Source organism: Protopterus annectens, chromosome 3.part1, assembly GCF_019279795.1.
Source record: "Protopterus annectens isolate FY-2018-M chromosome 3.part1, PAN1.0, whole genome shotgun sequence".
Lineage (NCBI taxonomy): Eukaryota > Metazoa > Chordata > Ceratodontiformes > Protopteridae > Protopterus > Protopterus annectens.
Window position 1 is genome coordinate 386,431,794 of NC_056732.1, and position 22,858 is coordinate 386,454,651.

The following is a 22,858-nucleotide window of genomic DNA, read 5'->3' on the forward strand; positions in this document are numbered from 1 at the left end:
CTGTTCTGAGGAGTCTGTTCCAATGAGCCACCCAGGATGTTAGTTGCTAGGGACGCTGTCCCAAACAGCAAGAACGAAGGCGAGATAGACACCTTAACATAAAGAAGTTCTGTACCTACCATAACATTCCATGTTAGTTGTCTTCATCTCGCCTTCCTTCTTGCATCCCTCCCTCCTTCCCCCGTCCTAGTGGACTGAGAGGAGTTCTTGTTTTCACTGGCTATTTCTTTCGTTATTGTTCTTCTGGCCAGGTTTTTCGTAACCTATTCTATAATTAGATGTATTGAACAACCAGTTTTTAGATAACTGGTTTTCTCAACTTATGTCTGGGATTAGCTATTACAAATGAGATCTGGGTAGCTTTCGCTAGGCATCATGGGATAAGGGGTAGCCTCGAGCCAGTAAACAGCTCTCGAGCTATTGAAAATGGCCGAGTTGGAGCCGAGGATTGGCTCCGATCCCAAACAGCAAGAAGGAAGGCGAGATGAAGACAACTAACATGGAACGTTATGGTAGGTACATAACTTCTTTTTCGAACTTGTCTAGGGTACACCATAAACGAAAAGAAATCACAACTGGTACCCTCTCAAAAACATACATTCCTGGGTGCAAGCTTGAATACAACTGCCCAGATGACTTGCCTTACGCCAGAAAAGCAAATTCAATTGATGACTTACTTTAAACAGGTGGCCACAAAAAACCCAGCTATCTGCAAGACAAATTATGCAGGCCTTGGGGTTCAAGGCCTCCTGCATTATTCTAATTCCATATGCAAGACTGCATATGAGGAAACTTCAGTGGCACCTAAAAAGTTTATGGAGTCAACATGGTCACAGCCTGGAAACAATGATTCCTATTATACCTTGCCTGCAACTAGAGTTCCTGTGGTGGGCAGAGGCCTGCCACCAAAACAAGGGACTGCATTCACTCCACCCCCTGCCACCCAAACCCTATCTACAGACGCATCAGACTATGCTTGGGGGGGGGCACATCTGGCAGGGAAATGCATTCAGGGCAAATAGAGCCCAAATCAAATGCATCTACATATCAATCAGAAAGAGATGCTAGCTGCGCAGAATGCTCTGACAGCCTTCAAGGACTACCCTCATCCAGGACAACTACTGATAAAGACAGACAACACCACAGTCATGGGGTACATAAGCAGGGGGATATACATTCTTACCCCTTTGCAGACTAGCCATGGCATTGTGAAACATGGCCTTGACTTATCAAATACATCTACAAGCTCAATTTCTGCCAGGGAAGCAAAATACTCTGGCACACAAACTAAGCAGAAATCTTATGGCCCCACACGAATGGAAACTGGAACCACAAGTTTTCAACATGTTGACACGCAAATGGGGGAGCCCAGACATAGATCTTTTTGCCTCATCCCAGAACTATCAGTTGGACAATTTCTGCACAAGAATTCATCACAAAAAAGCTTGGAAAGTGGATGCTCTATCATTCAGCTGGAAAAACCTATCAGTCTATGCTTTTCCCCCACTGCCTCTGCTCTCCAAAGTCCTATTAAAAGTGAGGCAGGACAAACCAAAAACGATTCTGATTGCTCCAGACTGGCCTCGCCAACACTGGTACCCACTCCTGCGCAATGTGTCACACCTTCCTCGGTGGCACCTGCCTCAGACACCTTACCTACTGTCTCAGCAGAACTACCAAATTCTGCACACTCTGCTCCAAACTTTGAATCTTGCAGCGTGGCTAATCAACTAATTTCACCCTTGGCATCTCTCAGCAAACCTGTGATGGATGTCGTTTTGGAGGCTAGAAGGCCTAGTACTAGAAAATCTTATGCTGATAAATGGAAAAGATTCTGTGCCTGGAACCAATCACAAGGAATAAGCACAGCAATTCCCAATATTCCTCAGATTCTGCAGTACTTAACTGAGATGCTTCACAAGGGCCTATCTTTTTCTTCTATAAAAATCCATGCCTCTGCCATTTCAGCTCATTACAACACAGAACCTCCCCTCTTCTCTCATCCTCTGCTAAAGCAGTATCTCAGAGGGGTCAAAAATTTAAGACCTCCCAGGAGAGCACCAACTCCTGCATTGGACCTCAATTTTGTTTTGGAAAAACTCACTCTACCTCCTTTTGAGGCAGCTGCCACTGCAGATCTAAAATATCTCTCTTGGAAAACAGCTTTCTTTTTAGCAGTCACTTCAGCTAGAAGGATTTCAGAATTACAGGCTCTTATGGCAGTGGAGCCTTTCATTATTTTTTATCTGGACAGGGTGGCTCTCAGGACCAGTCCATCCTTTATGCCTAAGGTGGTATCCAGTGTGGCTCTTAATCAGACCATTCATCTGCCAACTTTCTTCCCCAATCCACAGAACAAGGGTGAGTGGATTCTGCATTCATTGGATGTACACAGACAACTTAGATTCTACTTAAACAGGACAAAATCTCTAAGAAAATCTGAACAACTATTGGTGGCATTTGCTGCGGGGGCAGAGGGAAAGGCTATTTCAAAGCCGACTATTTCCAAATGGATAAGCCATTGTATTCGTTTCTGCTATATGCACCATGGTAAACCTATCCCCAAGGGGATCAGATCTCATTCCACTAGGGCTGCATCTACTTCTGCAGCCTTTCTCAGTAAGGTTCCTACCAGAGACATTCTAGAAGCTGCTACCTGGAACTCAGTTCATACATTCACCAAACATTACCATTTACCTCTCTTCTCTAAATCTAGAGCTGGCTTTGCCACTGCTGTCCTGCAGGGCCTTACAGCTGCTTCTAATGCTGTATAAATCCATCCTCCAACCATAGCTTTGGGATTCTACCCAAATGTAATGACTGCAACAGTGAAACATGAAGAACATAGTACAGTTGTGTACACTTACCATAAATGTAGATGTCTGAGTGTATTCACTGTTGCAGTCCTGGTTACCCTCCCTCCAGCCCCCTGTTTTTCTCTAACTATACCTCTCTTTCTTTTACTATGATTAAAAGCCTTTTTGGTGTATATGCTTTTATTTGGAGGTATATGCTTTGTGTTTTAAATTTTATATATATATATATATATATATATATATATATATATATATATATATATATATATATATATATATATATATATATATTCTGCTCCCCATTTGGGGGGCACCTGACATCTGGGGCAAGAAAAACTGATGTAATGGCGTCAGCTGCATGTTTTATACCCCTGACGACCTGACGTCATGGAAGAAGGGACAGCAACCGACACAGGACCCAAGACTTTGTTAATCAGGCCTACTGAGGGCAACCTGCTAGCAGATTACCCAAATGTAATGACTGCAACAGTCAATACACTCGAACATCTACATTTATGGTAAGTGTACACAACTGCACTTTCTCCTTTTTTATAGAACTAACCTGGGCAATTACCACAAGCTTTCCTCACAGATTGGGTTTACTCACACAAGACTGAGAGAGGTTGATATACCCCAGTCTGAAACATTTACAACCTACTGCCTGCATGATTCAACTTTGATACCTTTTAGGCACGTTGTTTCTGAGGATGTGTTGCAGATATTAAAGGATGCAATAAACTCTACTCCTAGTAAATCTTATTGTGCTTATTAGAAAAGATTTACTAGTTGGTGCCATAGTAATAATCACAGCCCATTCTGGAATTCTCTACCACTGGTTCTTCTAAATTGGGTTGAACTGCTATCCCTTCTCCTGTCTTATTCCATTAGCAAGGTATGCACCACGTAGATGGACTGCTGACACTGCAGTGCAGCATAAGAGGGGGAGTTGCACCCCTGACTGTATCTTCTTCAGATGAGACATTAAACCAAGGCCCTGTTTGCGTGACTTCGTGGTAGCTCTGGTGGATGTAAAAGATCCCATGGCACCTATTGAAAAGAGTAGGCGAAGTTCTCCAAAAGCCCAGCCAAATTTCCCTTAGTAGTATAAATACCACCTTGGGTCTTCCCTGAAAAGGGGACACTAACCTGGACAAAAACGATAAATAAATAAAAATATGTTGGCCATTTCAGCATGTCTGCCCATAGAACTTCCCGTTTCATCTTGGACTTTGCTCAAGCTACTTGAGAAAGTTTTTTTTTGGTATGTAAGACCACCTAGAATCTAGGTGGCACTTTGCTGGGGTCTTTAGTTTGCACTGGAAAAGCTTTTTCTGTCTTCATTTAAATCCGCTCTTCTGGCTGTTTTTGGGTTCATTACTTGGAATGTGGTTTTGTTTATTGGCTTTGAAATCTGAAAGAGAATATCTGAGTTGCAAGCTGTTATGGTGGGTGTACCCTTTTTGATTTTCCATAGTGACAGAGTTATTTTTAGAAAAAAATCCACCATTCATACCAATAGTAGTTTGAGTCTGTTGTGAATATAGCCAACAATATCCCTGTGTTCTTTCCAGAAATTTAATACCAAGGAGAAAGGATTATACTCTGAGCATGCCTTTGTAACTCAGGTTGTATCTTGCCAGAATAAAGTCCTTTAGGAAAGCATAACAGTTACGTATTTCCTATGATAGGAGAAAGAAAGGACAACCCATGTCAGTTGAGTGAGTTTCCAGATGGTTGTTCTTTGTTAGTCTTTTTCTTATCCCCGCTATGGTAAAACAATTCCAAGCAGGATCAAGGCATGTTATACTACAGCCTTGTCTTCTTTGATGGCATTCCTGAACGGGATGGACTCCAGAAGCATTCTGGAGGCAGCTACTTAGTCCTCTGTACATTCTTTTGCAAAGCATTACAGTCTGGATCCCCTTCTCCAGGTCCAGAACAGACCTTACTAGGCCCATATTCCAGGGGCCTCCCTGATACCGATCCTTCTTGTTCCAAGGTAGGTAAGCTGTGGTAATCTACCCATGTAGCTACTGCAGCAGTGATACAGCTGAATTTAGTACAGTTGTGTAACTTGCACATACTGTAACAGATATCCAAAATAGCACTGCCGTCTGTCCATCCCCCATTTTTCTGTATATATTTATATTTTTTTTCAGATAAAATTTGAGTGTTCCTAATTTTTTGGGGTTCCAGGGTGAGCAGACTGTCTCCCTTTTTTGAGGTAAGAAAGCCCATAGAAATCAGTGCCCGGGCTGCTGTTTTCTCCTTTTGGAGCTCGTGCCAGAGCAGCCTAGGCAAATGTGTGGAGAGGAGCCAGAGACTTTTGAAGACTGTCTAGCTATAATATTCTGGTCAGGATATAACTCACATAGCTAAGGTTACTGCAGCAGTGATGACTTTGAACAGGTACTGTTATGGTAGGTTCAACTTGCACAAGTGTACTTTTCTCACTTTTGGATGTTGCCCTGTATTCCTGTGAGAAGAACTGGATTGTGTGCGTAGTTAAAGCTAGTCACACATCATTATGTGTTTACATACATTGTTGTTGCATAGGACAGGGAAAAATTGTCATGTCAGGGTCAGAGCCATTTAAAGAGAAAGTGCTTACCATCTGGAGTGGATCTCTCAGTGGTGTCACCAGCTGGGGGTGGAGCCATAACAGGTGGTGGTGGTGGTGGTATATAAGATGACAATGACTTACACTAATCCCATCAAAGGCATGGACATACACCACTATTTCCTTGTGACTAGAATGATTTACATAAAGCAGACTTGAAATGGATTATGGGAAAGAGAAAGGATTGAAGAAAAACAAGATCATATTGATATGTCAAGCCCCGAAGGCAGCCATTTTGCAGAAAATATATAAAAATTCTGTAAGAAGCAGTCAGATTGATTTTGAAGTGCTAAAGGGAAAACAAAGGTAGAGTGGAAACAGGTTTTTTTCTAGTTCTAAGGTGGAGTTTCCTTTGGCAGTCCACTAGCATCATACTGTAGCAACAATCATCTACAGTATATGTTCCTAACATTGCTTTCTGTCTGTCTTTCTGTATAGTTAGACTTTAGCAGATGGATCTTACTTATCTCTTGTCAACATTTATGTGTAACAACGTTTTTCAATTTATTTCTTAAAAGTATATCTTGCAAGCATTTCCTCATCAAGCAACTTAATGGCCATTATTATCTTTGCAATACTGTCCTTTAATAAACAATTTGCAGCATGGCTTCTGCATTACAACTGAAAAAGGACTTAATAGCAAGCAATTCACAGGAAAAAAAAAAGAAAAATATTTCTTCAAAGCATCAATCAATACATGCATGCATATTTTTCTAAAAGAAAAAAAATATATCCTGCAGTGTCTGTGTTAGATATACAGATAATGAAGCGGTTAGATAACAAACATCAAAGTTTTTTTTTATTATTATCCTTCTTCCTCCGTTCCCACCCACCCCAGCATGACTATTGTGCCTTCATTTAAAACTGCTTCTTGTAGTCAACCACTTTGCTGTAACACTTTGTTCTTTATCATTTTAATAAATTTATAAACATCCTCATCTTGCTTGGTGACAGTGTAGATACTAGTGCTACTATTGTATTTAGTTTAATTAAGTATATGTTTGTACTCAGAAGTACTGAAGTGTTTAAGGAAATGGTACTTAACTGGAATGCACGTTTTAATTTTCTCCCACTTTCACGATCCTCCTACTTCATGTCCAGCTTTGCAGTTATGTACCAACCACATGTAACATTCCATATTTTATCTTATTTTATTTATTTTTGTTCACCAACTCAAGCAGATGAGGCCTCTGTTTAATGTCTCATCTGAAGGATGACACGCTCAGGAGTGCAGTAACCCCCGTTATGCAATCTATCTACCTCATGTGGGAATAGAACCAACAGCCTTCTGCACCAAATTTTAGTGTACTACCTGTTGTGCCACTGACATTACCACTTACCCAACTCACATGGTCCTTTGTACCACTCTGTGAACTTTTACTCCCCACTAGCATAAAATCAAGGGGGAGAACACCTCACTGCATGGCCACCTAGGCAGCAATATTTGTTTTTTTTTCTTGAAGTATGAAGGTAAATGTATGTCATTTGTATTCACATTAGTGCATCTCTTTGACATTTTGCAGCATTGTTCTAATACTGCTGCTATTTGTTTTTGTAAATGGGAAGATGAACTGGTCTAGAGAAACTTTTCAGTCAAGTCCACATGCTTTAAGCTGAGAAGTCAGGGTACATAGATAATCTGCAACCTTCTCGTAGACAAAACATGCAATACATTTTCCAGTCATAAGTGCAGTAACAGTTATGTATACAGTGCACATGCAGAGGCCTAAGCACAAGCTCCCTATTGTAATTCTGAGACATGCAAGTGTGAGCCTGAAAATGACAAAAAAGTCTGAAAATACAGAACAGCAAATGTTGAATGTCATTGTTTTCTTGTAATACCTAAGTTTTAGAACAAAACCAGTCATATAATTTATGCCATAAGTGCATAGAGTAGAGTAAAGCAGCGAGGCTGGGAAGTATTGCCTAAATTAGAGATTAAAGTCAAAAAGGTAGAATATTTATGAGCTGCTGAAAACAGATGAGCAACTAAGACATAAAGCCAGTTTGCCAAAAAAAAAAAAAAAAAGGGATGATAAAAACAATTTATTGCAGTTCTCTAAATGCACTAGCATTTATCCTGATTCTCTAAACAAAAAATACAGTAATATGATGAGCTTAAAAGCAAACTTAAACAAACAAATACAAACTAATTTAAAAAAACAAAAAACGTTTGGCTTAAACTTGTTTCCGAATCCTTTACTAAATATTAAAAATATTAAGACAAAGCAAATTAGCTCTTTCGTTCACAAACTGTATCACATGAACTTCAGACAAAAAAACTCTTAAGTAGTACTGTTTAAATATCTTGCTGGGCTGGTCTCATGATCCAGCGTCATAATGCAAGCCCCCCAAACTCCTAAATGCTAAGCTCCTCCACCATCTTGACTTTTTACCTAAAATGTACTTTTAATTAAAATATATACAAAATACAAGTTTATGAAAAAATATGTTGTAAAAGAATTGTGAAAAGTAAATAAGCACCAAAAATCCATACCAAATAAATACACAATAACTACACAGTAAATACACAATAAATACTTAGATCTTACATTTACTCTTTATATAATAAATATCATACTTTCAGTTTTTACTAATGGACTGACATGATAATGCAGGTTACTAAAAAATCCCCAAATTTAATTTTGAACTTTTTTGCCCACTGACAAAAATTCCCTCATGGCATTTCCAACAAGTACCCAATCTTTCGTTCTCATCTGGCCAGTGCCTTCATTTTAAAAGTACAGTTAAGAGAACAGTATTCATTAAGGCCTGGCCAGTTATAAGCATTGAGAACCAATTGCCCAATAAACTCTCTTTTTTTCTTTAAAACATTCTGCACAAACAGAACGTAAATCAACATGTAAGAACTTATTTATAATATCATAGCTAGTCATGCTGGCATATAATACACAGGTTAATCTGAAATTATGTACAAAAACTTCAGCCGGACATGCTAGCGCAGATGTCTAACTTCGTCACACCCCCATTTGAGATGGATCTTGTTCAGTTTTATGGCACCAACTAGAACATCTTCGCACAGGTCCTGAAGAACCATAGAAGCCTTCATTTGAGATGGACCTTGTTCACTTTTATGGCACCAACTAGAACATATTTCCGTTTGGCAAAGTATGATTTTCTAGACTGAAGTTTCCTAGACTCTTAACACCTGCTGAATGTTTTCAGAAAAAAGCTGCCAAAAAGAAATCAAAAAGCTATCATCCCTAGGGTCAAGTGGCGATTTTGAATGTTAGGGTGGATTAGTGATCCCTTGCCCTGTGCAAATCCACTCTGTGAGGAAGTTATTGGTAATAACTCTAGTTAGGTATATGATAAGGGAGAAAGTAATGCCCCACTGACCATACTGGAGATGTTTGAGTAGATCATTGTTGCAGTACTGATTCTAGAGTCTTCCTGCCATGTAGATGCCTTCAACCGGCCTGATTTCCAGAGTCTGTGTATCATCACTAGCTGACGGATGTCTGACAAATGATGTTTGGACATCAGGGTATAAGAATGACATTTGTCGGCACCATCTTCAGGTCTTCCCAGCCATGCAGTCCAATGCATTTCAAGTGTTTTCAAAACATTCACAGTCAGCCACTAGATGCGTTTTTTTCCAGAGAACCTATTCTTTCATTCAGGTAAGTACCCCGTTAAAAAAGCACCTGTCGATGTGGTCGTTATGTGTTTTGCAAATATGTTAATACAAGTAAGACATTCAAACATCCCTTACATGGAAAATAATTTAGAGTAAATGTATTTGGCAATTGTGAATCTAAAAATTTTGTATATTTAGCAATGTGTGACCAGTGTAAATGCTTATTACATTGGTAAAACAAATCAGAGAGTTAAGGAGCATATCAGTAGCCATGGAGCTGAAATTAAAAGGAAGATATCCAGAAATGCACTTTATAACCATCAAGCAGAGAGAAAAGCTAATCATGATTTTAAATTTTTAGTTTTAAATGTTATTTACGAGTCCCTGAGAGGTGAGAGTATAGAACATGCTACAGAAATGAGTATCAGTGAATTTTACGTTTGAGAGCACACATTCCTCCTGGCTTGAATGGCTCTATATCTTTAAAACCTCATTAAAGAGATTTGCAGAAACAGGTTTAATTAATTGCTGTGTCATGTGATTTTAAACTGCATAAAAAGGACTGGTTTTGCTATTGTAGTTTATGCCTGAAGAAGCTGTACTGGTGAAAGTTTTTACTTACGTTTTAAAGTAGCTGAAATATTAAATCCTGCCTTGGTTCTGGTGTTTCTGCTATTTTGCTCTTGGATTACTTGGAAATCCAGTGGATTTATCATTACCGGCTGTTGTTTCTGCATTTGTTTCTTATACTAACTAATGACAAACTGAATGAAACAGATGATCCTTATCTGGCATAATCTTCTGTGTTTTGAACTAGCAAGCACTTAGTCATACTGACTGGGCTGTTTGTTTCCCAAGCCAAAGTTTAGTTTACCCAAGCTCATTTCTCTACTGGACAGTAGTTCATAGGTTCATAGGTTAGTACTAAGCTAACTGCCCTTGCGAGCCATTTTAAGCCTAGCCAGTTATCCCCTGTGAGATTCAAACCCTGTACCTTGTGTTTGTAAGGCAAACATCTTAACCATTTGGCTACCCTCCCTAAATTACATTATTGTGAAGGTTCATAGGCTAATACTAGGCTAACTGCCCTTGCGAGCCATTTTAAGCCTAGCCAGTTATCCCCTGTGAGATTCAAACCCTGTACCTTATGTTTGTAAGGCAAACACCTTACCCATTAGGCCAACCACCCAAGTAATTTAGTAAGTCGAATTACCTATAGTACGCCCCATGTCCCGGTGTTGAAATAGATTTCAGAGAGGTTACTATTGTATGAGATCTTCACTGTGATATTGCTAGTATTATTGAAAGAAACATTTGATTCCTCAAATTGTTCTAAACCTGTATTAATGCAGTAAGTAAATTAAATGGAATTGCTTCAAAGAGGCAGCATCCATATCCATTTGTCATTGGGACATGATATCTTATACATATGTTGATTGTACTGAAGTGTGTTCTGCTTGTGTGCATGTAAAAAAATCCAGATTTTAGGGTTGTAATTTGAATCAGTTAAATCCATGGATATTCTGTCAAATACAGATAAAAAAAAATGAACCACAATCCAGCTTCTATGTCTGAAATTTCATTATTTCAACTATCAGATGTGAGTAACCCTTTGTCTCCAGGCTAAAAATATAGTATCTCTTTCTATTGGGAAGTGTTCTGTCATATTAACCATCTCTCTACCAGAATGTAAACCATAATCTTTGTATCCTTCCTTATCCGATCTGTATTTATTTTAGAACTGGTTGTTGGGAAGCAGGAAGGAAGCTTGTAGTTTAATGTATTTCATCCAGCAGTGCACCCTGTGGTGTAGCTGGTTCCATAATATATTTCATCCAGCAATTCACCCTACGGTGTAGTTGGTACATAGTATATTTCAGCCACCAGTTCACCCTATGGTGTAGCTGGTATCATAATATATTTCATGCACCAGTTCACCCTACAATGCAGCTGGTACCATAATATACTTTATGCACCAGTTCACCCTACGGTGTAGCTGGTACCATAATATATTTCATCCACCAGTTCACCCTACGGTGTAGCTGGTACCATAGTATATTCCATCCACCAGTTCATCCTGTGTTGTAGCTGGTACCTTCATTTATTTCATGCACCAGTTCACCCTACGGTGTAGCTGGTGCCATCATTTACTTCATACACCAGTTCACCCTACGGTGTAGCTGGTACCATAATGTATTTCATCCACCAGTTCACCCTGCGGTGTAGCTGGTACCATAGTATATTCCATCCACCAGTTCATCTTGTGTTGTAGCTGGTACCTTCATTTATTTCATGCACCAGTTCACCCTACGGTGTAGCTGGTACCATAATATATTCTATTCACCAGTTCATCCTGTGGTGTAGCTGGTACCACCCTATCCAAACCGCTTTCTCTATCCCCTTGAACATTAACTCATTTCTTCATTTGCACTTTTAGTACCAAGAGAGAATGAAGCATCAATGACAACGTTGTGTTTTTAATATAAGAGTTGAGTAATACCTGGCAGGGATTCTAACAGTATTTTATGCACAGAAGAGAATAATTTGAAGTCTGCAGTTTATGTTATGTGTTGCTGTATTTGGATAGCTCGGTTGCTGTGTCACTGGAAAGTATAGGCACAAGAATAATTCAACCATTATTTCTAAAGCATCACTTTTTCCTATATAATTATTAGGCCAACACTCTCTACTGACTTGTAAATTTTGATCATCTCCAAACCTCACAGTCATTGTAATTAATGGCATTTGCTGAGTTTGTCCATATGTGGCTTGTAGCTGTCCATCAGTTTGTTTGGAGTGGAATGAATTATTTTTTTCAGTTTGTCTCCCCTGTAATAACTAAATCACTGGCTACCTTTTGTTGTTCTGTGTAACATTTATCAGCAAGTTGATACTGAACCTACTGCTTATTTTATGTACATTCAGATAACTGATCGCATTGTGTTCTTCAGCCGATTCAGTAGGCTGTCACTCAATTTACTGCCATTGATTCAAAGCAGCTTTTTGATGTTGAATCATTATCTTCAGCATCTGCTAAAAGAGCAAGCAGCATTTTATGTCTCTAATGTGTCTTCTGCTTATGGATATAGGTAAGCTATGTGTGCTGCCTTCTTCATTGCGACCTGCAGCTCTGTCATGTAGGGTAAAACCTCCACTATGCCACAGATGATTCGGGCTCAGAAAGGAGCTGGCCAGGAGGATGGGAGTGATTGGCTGCTGCTGAAACATCCATCCTGGGGAAGAACGGTGGCTCTGGCTAGCCACAAGAGTGACCAGCAGGAGCAATCGGTGTTAATCAGTGGAGTCCAAGCGGTGGTAGAATTTGTAGAAGCCACGATGGTGGTGCTTGGGTCTCCAGGTAGTGACAGCAAATCGCCTCACCCACGGCCAGCAAGCTGTCCTGCTCCCTATCACCTAACTTTAGCCAAGTTGCAGAGAGCTGATTGAGATTTCTGGGCAGGAAGAAAGGGGCCATAGTGCCATAGGGCTTTTGTCTAGCTCAAGAATGTCTGGCCCCAATACCCATAGAATGTATGGGCCAGTTGGATGCAGGTAGTCAAACCATCTGTGCTGCAGTATTCGTCCCTTCTTCATTCACACCTGCAGCATCATCTGTCTTGGAGTAAAACCATCAGTGCCTTCTCCGAATGGCTGAGGTGTTTTCTTCATGTCATATGCAAACACTTCAGCATTAGTACAAAACTGTTTGGAGACACCTACTTGCATCTAAGAACATGCTGACACAGAAAAAAAATACCTTTTTGGGTATTAAAACAGTCCATTTTACTTCTGAAACTCTGTTTAGTATGCATCCGTTTGTTTTCCTTAGACCTGTCAGTGCCATAAAATCATTATTAGTACAGATTATTTATACAGATTAATTAATACAGATAATTTATACGGATTGTGTTTTTTATTCTGTATTACTGTACATTTTAACTGTTTAATACTTTCCTCCCACCACTCTCTCCTCTACTCTTCCCTTTCATGTCTCACTTTCTCTTTGCAGCCTATCTCCAACTGTACTCCCTTTACCTCATCCTAAATTTTTTCCCACTACTTGATTATTCATTTTTGTTTGACCTAGAGTCCTTCTCTCCAACTATCCGTATCCTTAAAACACCAACCTTAAACTTAGCGGAGACATCCACCCAAATCCAGGTCCCAAGAGCAATCCATTGGAACCAAACACACTTCCCAGTACAAATACTAGCATTGATATCACTCCCACCCCCAATAAGTCAAACCCTTTTCTTCTGAACATGAACTTCAGGAGTCTATCAAATAAAATACATGAATTTCATGCAACTCTCTCACTCTGTGCTTCTGACATAGCAGTTCTGACTGAAACCTGGCTAAAGCACAACATAAGAGTTAGTGAAATACTAACCCAAGGCTGCAACATCCACAGAATGGATAGACTAAACAAACGGGGTGGAGGCATAGCTATCACATATGAAAATACTGTCAACCTTCAATCTTCAACTCCTTGAACCTAATCCTCCAAGGTTCAATAAAGCAGAATGGCTATTTTCCAAACTTGTAATAAACTCCAAAAAGTCTATAATAGCTATCTATATCCCACCTAGAAACAATCCTGCCATAATTGAGGACTTCCTCCACTGGACATTCCTAACATTCTCCCAAGAAACCATTGTTATGGGTGACTTTAACACAGACTGGAATAGTTGTTCTGCTGGCAACCCATCAAATTTCATGTATTTATTTGGATTCTCCCAGCTTATACAATCACCAGCTAGAGTGGACAAAACATCTAATAGACATTCAATTCTAGACTGGATATTAATGAACAAACCATCACACACCTGCCACTCATGTTGCCTTCCAGATAGCATTAGCGACCACCTACCCACCTATCTGGTTAGGCAATGCCAACACCACCAAAAACACTACATTCAGACAGACATGCAACAAAAAACACTTCTCACCCCAAACATTCTTATCTGCATTACAGCAATGCAACTGGTCCCCACTCTTATCGCTCCCACAGAATGCTGCCATATCATACTTCAATAACACATTTCTAAACGGTCTAAATGCCTTAGCACCTCCTAGAACTATTAGGATCAAGACAAACTGTGATCCCTGGCTGAGAAAAGAAACTAAACTATTACTCAAAACCAGAGAAAAAGCCTGGGCTGAATACCAGTCCAACAAAACCCAAACCTCCATCGCTTCATTTTATCATCTAAGAAACAAAGCCAAGAAATGGGTCAAAAACGATAAAAAATCCTACTATATTACTACCCAACAAAAATACCAAAGCAATCCCAAAAAATTCTGGGCTTCTGTAAATCAACTATTAAAACCAGGTCAACCCGAAACGACAACACCTAACCATACAAATTCTTCAGACAGTATAGCCACACAATTTGACACCTACTTTACTAACTCTATATTAACCCTAACCCAAACCAACAACAGTACTCCTCTAACCATTCCCACAGGTCCTGACAATACTTCTCATACCTTTTATAAACCAGCACCATAAAAAATACCCAGTAATCTTAGGCCTACTCATTTGCTGCTGACAATCACCTTTCTGAATATCTCAAGCTAGCTGCTGACACAATCTCTTACCCTATCTCTATCATAATCAGTCGCTCAATAACAGAATAGTACATTCCCAAGATATGGAAAATTTCCCACATCACCCCATTACATAACGATGGTACCTCTGCAGACTTTTCCAGTTACTGGTCTGTTGTCATCTTATCTCCACTATATAAAATTCTAGAGAAATGTATCCATTCCCAACTCATCTCTTACTTAATTTCAAATAACCTTCTAATTCCCAACATGGCTTTAGACCCAACCACAGTACCACTACAGCTCTGTTAATCTTCACAAAGTCTACAACCATTTCAGAAACAATGGCCATCTAGTTCTTCCATTTTCCTTGACACTCCCATCAGAAACTCCTTAATAAATTTTCATCCCTTAAACTAAGCCAGTCTGCCCTTACATAGTTCCAGAATTACTTATCTGACCATCAGCAGGCTGTAAAATGGCAACACAAACTCTCTTCTCTACTTCTTGTGTCATTAGGTGCCCCACAAGGATCCATTCTAGGTCCTCTCCTATCTTGCATGTTCATGAACAAGCTTCACACTGCCACTCATTATGCCACTACCATACAAAATGCTGACGACTCCATACTCATATGTACAGCCCCTCTCTTTCTAAATTTCAAGAAATAACCCAAAAATCTGTTAAAGAGATAGAATCTTGGCTCTCCGATGCTCAGTTAATCCTCCATCCCAATACAACTAAACTTATGATTTTCTTTGCACAACAAACCATCAGACCTCTTGTTCCCCTTCATGATTCATTCTTCTAATAACACAAAAATAGAACCCATTTCTCACACTAAGCTTCTTGGTGTTACAATTGATAAAAAGATGAGATTTTTTAGACACATTACCCAAACTATTAAAAAAGTTCATATTAAATTAGGCTCTCTACAGAGTCAAATCTGTTCTCACTGACTCCACAAGACAATCTATTGCTAGAACACACCTAATCTCTTCTCTTCTTTATGCCTCACCCATTCTCACTAACCTGTACAAAACTGACCTGGCAAAACTAGATGCCTGCTACAACAAAATTGCCAGATTCACCACCAACTCTCCTCATAGATCTGATCAATGTACTGCCCTATGCCAACTAAACTGGCTTGAGCTCTCACTATGGCCACAGCAGACTTTACCTCCCTGACAAGTGTCCTGCATTCCACAACATACTTCAACCCCAATTTAATAAAAGAATGTTTAGATCTTCTGACAGATTCCTCTTACAACTCACAAAAGTTAACAACTTTTCTGGTGATTCTCTTTACTCCAACCACATTGCCAGAACGTGGAACTCAATCCCCAAAACATACTTACCACACCGAATTGATTACAGTTCAAATTTCTCCTCAAATCTTACACATCTAATTCTTGGCTCTGCTCATGCGATACACCTGGCTGATTCCTTCCCCTTCCTCCTGCCATCTTTTATAGGCTTTCCTTCATCTCCAACTTTACCCCTCTCTCCCCCTCAACCTTCCCTCAGGAAATATCAAGTATAACTCCCCCTACTGTCACTAGGAAATAGGTCATTAATGCTCTCTCTAAGACCAAGAACACTGCATCAATGGATGCAGACAATATCCCAGGATGCCTTTTAAATAGCATGAAACATGACCTGTCAGGGCCTCTGGAATTACTATTTAATTGTAGCCTCCAAACAGGCTTCATGGCTCATGAATGGAGAAAGGCAACAGTCATCCCTCTGCCCAAAGGTGGGCCAACTACAGACCCATAAGTCTCACTAATCTTATATTTAAAACCGTGGAAAGAATGATCATGGAGATGATCAACAGAGAGATAGTAAACCTCCAGACACCAGACCCAACCCAGTTTGGTTTCATTAAGGGCAGATCATGCCTACTCAACCTGATGGACTTCTTTGAGAAGGTCACCAAAGCAATGGATGAGGGCAAAATCATTCACACTGCCTACCTTGACCTGGCCAAGGCATTTGACACAATACCTCACTTGGGCATTGTTGACAAACTGAAGAGGTTAGGTACAAACCTGCATGTCACCTGGTGGATTGCCATCTGGCTCACAGACATGACACAGGAAGTTAGAATTAGGGAGTCCATCTCTACAAAGAGGCCAGTCACAAGTGGAGTCCCTCAGGGATCAGTCCTTGGACCGCTCCTTTTTATCATTTACTTTTCAGAAGTCAAGGCCAATGTCAGTGGTCTCAGGCTGACTAAATTTTACAGAGGATTGCAAATTAGGAGCTGTCATTGAATCTCACACTGACACAACTGTTCTCCAGGATGGGCTGAAACAGACAAACAACTGGTGTCAGACCCATGGACTAAAACAAAATATCAAGAAATGCAAAATAGTATCCTTTGGGAAGTCATCCATCCCTGGTAACTATCATGTTGACAACACACCCCTTAGAGTTGCCCCAGTAGTCAGGGACTTAGAGACACACATAGATAGTAATCTAGCCTTTGACCGTCACATGTTTACAGTGATGAGGAAATCATTCTATGTTGCACAATTTATAAACAAAGGTATGGCATCTAAGTCCAAGGAAGTCATTGTTCCACTGTATTCGGCATCCATCAGACCTATCATTGAGTACAGTGCCCCCTTTGGTATGTACCTAACCAGGCATATCCAGCAGTTGAAACATCCACAGAGGTTCCTCACTAAAAGAATACAGGACATAAGTAAAATGTCCTGTGCAGACCACCTCAAGGCCCTTATTCCTGTATTCTGTCTCCTACAAGCTTTTGAGGGGAGATCTGTGCCTGGCATATAGGGCATTGTCAGACCCCACTCTGATGGACCTTCTGCATATTCACAAAGCAGTCAGCACCAGAATTACTCATTCTAAAGACTTAAACCTTTTATTGTGATATAAATAGGACCTGCTGGAGAGATAGGTATGTATCCCAGAGACTATCCTGTCTATGAAACAGGCAGAATGTGAAGCAGCGTTCCCCCCTAAAAAAATTCAAGTGCATCTTGGACAATTGGATGGGAAACCAGAAATTCATCCCTGGTTTGGCACCTATGTCTCTAATGGACACAGGTAATCTGTAAATGGTTCATCTCCCAAGCCCATGTTTACACTTATAAAGGGTATCAGAACTTGTCAGAGATTTGGGATGCATGGCTAGGCTTAAAAAGGCCCTTGTGGTCATTAGCCTAGTAAACACCTATGAACCTATGAACTACACAACTCTGTTGATATTTACTTACTCAACCTGATAGGAGTCTCTCTTTCCATCTGTTTTCCTCTCCTACACACTCTCTCTCTAGATCCCCTGTTCTATTCCTCTGTGCCTCAACCTTCTTCTCTTTATTTCTGAACTTCATTACTGCATCCTACTCTAGGTTCACTTCTGTCTTAGTTTAACCATTCCTTTCTTGTATACTTATCTGTTCTGTCTTTTCTTGAATTTCTCTATTCATATCTTGTTATCCTTGTATGTACCGCTACTGTATGAGAGTATGTGTTGTGTAATTTGTTATTTGGAACAATCTTTATTCTGTTTGGTGCTTTTCCTCACAGGGCTCAGCTGGAAATGGGCTTGTGGCCAGTCGGACTTTCCTGGTCAACAAACATTAAATAAATAAATAATTTGACATAACTCATGTTACTTCTTAACATCACCCTACATATGTGATACTTATTAATTTACATTTCCTGTCACAAATTTATTATACCAATAGTGTTTTCTTTACAAAGTTTTGTTAGATACATTTCTGTATTTTAATTGATGCCATGTGCAGAGGCACCACTGATGTCAATAAATTCTAAATAAATGAGTCATTTTACAACTGACCAAGAGGAGTCCCTAACTTTTATGTTTTTTCTATTTTATTTCTATATTCTTCCTATCTGTCACAACAGAATGGTCCTCTTATTCAAGTTAGATCATAATAAGATTAAACTTTAATTAAAAAATGCTAAGTCATATTTTTCTCTATGACCTTTTATGCTGAGGAAGTGTTATTAGCTTTACTAAAATTAAGTCAGGTGTTGTTCTGTATAAACTCTGGCAAGTTGTTCCTGTTTTTCAAGATTTAGACTAGATTTAATGAGCCATGAGTTTTGTACATATATTAACAGTGTATGCAGTGTCTCATACAAAAGGAAAAAGTTCTGGAATGTAGATGATTGCTATGACTAATAGCTCTGAGAATTAGCTGACATCTGCAGGGTACACGTATGGAATGTTTCTACAGCATATATTAATGCACATTTTAAAGAAGCATGTTACATATCAGAACATAAGTTTGGCTGTTCGGAGAGCAGTTGTTAGTTTCTTTATTGGATGTATTACTACCTTTGGAATTACTTTGTTTGCTTTTTTTCTTCCTTGAGATAACCTCATTTACTAGTTTTTCTGGATCACTATAAACAGGTAAGCTCTGTTTATGCAAATAAAATGAAGCTGTCTGTAACTTGTGCTGTAAACGCTGTAGGGTACAAAATCCCTCATTTTTGTTTCTTGTGGTTTACTTTAGTCATTGGCATTATTGTGCACTGTCTAATATTTTTAGAAAATCTGCCACTTTTGCCTTTGGCTCATGTCATACTCACTTCCGGTATTAGATGTTGTGGATGCAGCATAATGTAGAGGCCAGGACTGTGATTCATGCTTACTTACCTTTTTTTCTGCATCTGTGCACTGGAGAATTGCCTTCAAAGTTGATTTACTGATCTTTTTAGCTGTTCATAGACAGGGGCCAGGCTTTGCGAAGGGCAAACTACCATATAGCTTTTTTGCCCACTGTTCAACTTAAAAAGATGGAAGTTCACGACATATGATTTGAAACATTGGAGCTAAAACATTTGAAGTTGTTGCCAAATTTCAATGGAATTTTTTGCCTCAGAAAACTAAAGGCTATCATTGTGTAAGTATATTAAAACAAAACTGAGAATTCTTTTGTGGTGTATTGTGCTGCCAGATGTTAAGTGTTGATGTAGTTTTCACTATATACTTTTGTTTGCTGATTTGAATACGTCACCTAAAGGGTGATATGGAGAAGGTAGTATCTATGTCTACTGATCAAGGTTACCCCACAGACTTAGTGACATCAAGGAACAAGTTCTTAGAGACAGAGATACTAAGCATAGGCTCCTGTTGGGGAACAGTTGATCAACAGACGGACCCTTGGAAAATTCCACACATATTAGTAATTTTAATAAGGCTATAGTTTTAAAATATTACCCAGGGATTTTTAATATTAGACAGCTAATAAAACAGAATTGGAAAATATTTTCCTGTTATGATGGTCTACTCCCAAGTATAGGTCAAACATTTTATTATTTATAAAAGTAGCAAGAACATTACGGAGAAATTAGAGAGAGTGCAAAAACCACAATGCAAACTTGTACATGTTGGACCCAAATTAAAACTCAAAGGTTCAGAATATGATTTTCGATTCATGCAGACTACTGTGATCCCTGTCATTGTTTCTACATGGGCAAGACAGAGCTTATCCTGCACAAACATATCTACGAGGATTGTTGTGACATAAAAAAGCTAATGAGAACAATGCAGTATATAAACATACCACAGAGTGTAAGGAGCATATAAGGCTCCTTTTCGTAGTACAAGAACAAATTACTAACGAGCCTAGGGGGACCCATGGAAGCTTAAGTTAGAATACAGTGAGATGATGTGGCAAATTAGGCTTAATGCTGGGAACTGTCCAGGAATTAATGATAACATTTCTATTAGCAGCACATTAAAATTGCATCCTTCATGGTTGTAGTTTTATTAACACACATACACATGCACACATTTGTATGTATATGTGCATATATATATATATATATATATATATATAGATGTATATATATATCTATATATATATATATAAAAAACTATATATATATATATATATATATATATATATATATATATATATATATATATATATAGTTTTTTTTTTAAATATGTGTATCTAACATAATTGCACAGAGATGTTATAGTATTTTTAATATGTTAATTTGATGTTGTCCTTTTCATTCTTCCTCACTAATGGGTTCAGATTTGATCCTCTGATCCAAATCTGCCGCATATACTAGACTTTGGATCCAGCTGTCGAGCCCCTCTCTCTACCCATAATGTTCTACTCCATCCCCATTGCCTCAGATCTTGTTTTCCGCCATTGTGGTTAGATGTAGATTCCGCTGTCGAGTATATTAAGCAGCTTTTATCTTCTAATAGTTAATTGTAAAATTTCACATAGTTCTTAAAACTATCCTCCCTCTTAGTAGTCGCTGGCTTTAGGATTTTCCTGCACTTTCTTTGACTTTCTACTAAGATTTTAGTAGTCTTCGTACCATTGTTGGTATTTTTCCTTTAACTATCAGGTATTTTCCATAGCTGGTATTTTTCTTCCTTTTCTTTCTTCTTCCAAGCTGTTTTTGGTCTAATAATACCGTGTTTTATTTTGTGGCTTCTGTCCAACAGCTACCCCCCCCCCAAAAAAAGTTGTTGTTGTTTTCCTTAATTCAACAGTTTTCTTCTTTTAACTGTGTCAGAGAAACCAACTGGATTTAAAAAGTGCACTTCTTGTGGGCATGAAATCCCAAACTCAGGTGCCCACACAAAGTGCATTTATTGTCTAGGAACAGACCATCTTAAAATGGCCTGTTCATTTTACAATACATTTAATCTAGTGCTTTATCAGACAGGCATAATAAGCTCATCCTTAAAGGGTTACTTCCTGCTTCTTCTGGGGCTCAACCCCCCCCCCCACTAAAAACATCCAAATCCATTTCTGCAGATTCCAGGGCGAAGTCCTCTCCAAAGTCCCCAAGGGCTTCCTTGGAGCCTCTGGAAACAATCAGAAAAATCTTGAATCCGACCTTCTGGGATAAACATCTTGGCCCTTACTCAGATCCAAAGCCATCATCAGATCCAAAAGGACTGGCTCCTGTAGTCATATCCCCCTTGCGGGCTACTTCTTCAGATCCTATGTCCTTGGATCTGAGAACCAGTTCAGCTCATAGAAGCCTTACACCAGAGTAGGCAGTAAAGCCTATTTCTCCTTCTCTTCTTTTTCAGACTCCGAAGAAACATTCTCGACCCTCTTCCATGATGTCTTCTGTGTGTTCCAGAAATTTGCCAGAGCTAGATGTGAATAGGATGATGCATAAATTTCTCAGAGTTCAGATGCAGATGGGGGTTCTTCCAACTCCATTCCCTACTGGATTTGTGAGTGTGCCTACAAAGTCCATTGTTTCTCCCTCTCCAATCCGACACATGGTTTTGGAGTCCCAGGATCCAAGATCCCCAAGAGTTTTGGCATCAGACTCATGGAGAGTTCTATCCTCCACTCTGATTTGCCTGACTGGTTCTGCTCCAATACCCTCAGATCAGAGCTGGTCTCGATCTGAGATGTCTGTGCCAGATCTGAGGGGTTAGGTTCAGTTCCATTTTTATTGGCTCCATCCCTTCCTCTCAGAGCCTCTGCCCTGGACAGCTCAGATCCGATTCTCCTCTTGAGGCTCGGATCTGCGGGTGGCCCCGACCTACATGCTTTGGAAGCTTTGACAGGGAGGGAAGGGTTTCTCCTGGTTCCTTGATGTTCAAGGTGTTAGAAAGAGCTTTCTCTCTACATAGAGAACTGTCATTTCATGTCTCAGATCCTTTTCCCTATCCCTGTTTGTCTCCAGGCTCTGAGTCCATCAGATCTACGCGACACGGACAGCCAGTTCCAGTTAGTCTCCAGACAGTTCCACTAGAGGAATCCCCCCGCTCTTCTGATACCTCCCCTGAACATCCTACAGAGAAAGTCCCTCAGAAGAGGACGTGTAAGAGGAGACACATAGACTCGTCCATGGAGTCTCTCATGGAAGGCACTAATTTTTGATGAAGGAGAAGGATCCCCCAGATCACCACCTGATGACATCTCCTCTGGAGATATTCTAGAAATCCTTAAGCAGAAAGGTGGTTGGTTGGCCCAAACTCCTCCTTCTGAAGTATTGATGTTCCTAGAGGCTTTTGGTGCTGGCCTATCCCCGTCTTAGGTGACCCCCCCCAGTAGATGAACTTATTGACTTGGTTTCTGCCCAGGCATGGAAGGAGATGGCCATTGTTGAGCCCATACCCAAGCACCTGGACAGATTTATGACCCCTCCTTCAGATCATCCTCACTGGAGCAAAGGAGTCCCAGTTGATGCTATGGTGGTGGTGGCAGCCACTAATAAAGAGCTAGCTAACAAGAGCTTTTTTGTCCATCTGCCTAATGGGGAGTCCACAGC

At 39.7% G+C, this 22,858-nt stretch overlaps 1 protein-coding gene across 5 annotated transcripts in view; it reads left to right on the plus strand.

Annotated features, from left to right (window-relative positions):
• The window catches only part of OSBPL3 (oxysterol binding protein like 3), a 2,414,360-nt gene that overhangs the window by 763,819 nt on the left and 1,627,683 nt on the right, over positions 1–22,858 (plus strand). The window contains exon 1 of one of the 5 annotated variants that reach the window (XM_044066858.1): positions 18,859–19,001. The exons of the other annotated variants lie outside the window; for them this stretch is intronic. The gene's annotated coding sequence lies outside the window, so the exon portion shown is untranslated. Of the gene's footprint in view, positions 1–18,858; positions 19,002–22,858 lie in introns of those variants that run through there. 5 annotated transcript variants of the gene reach the window in all.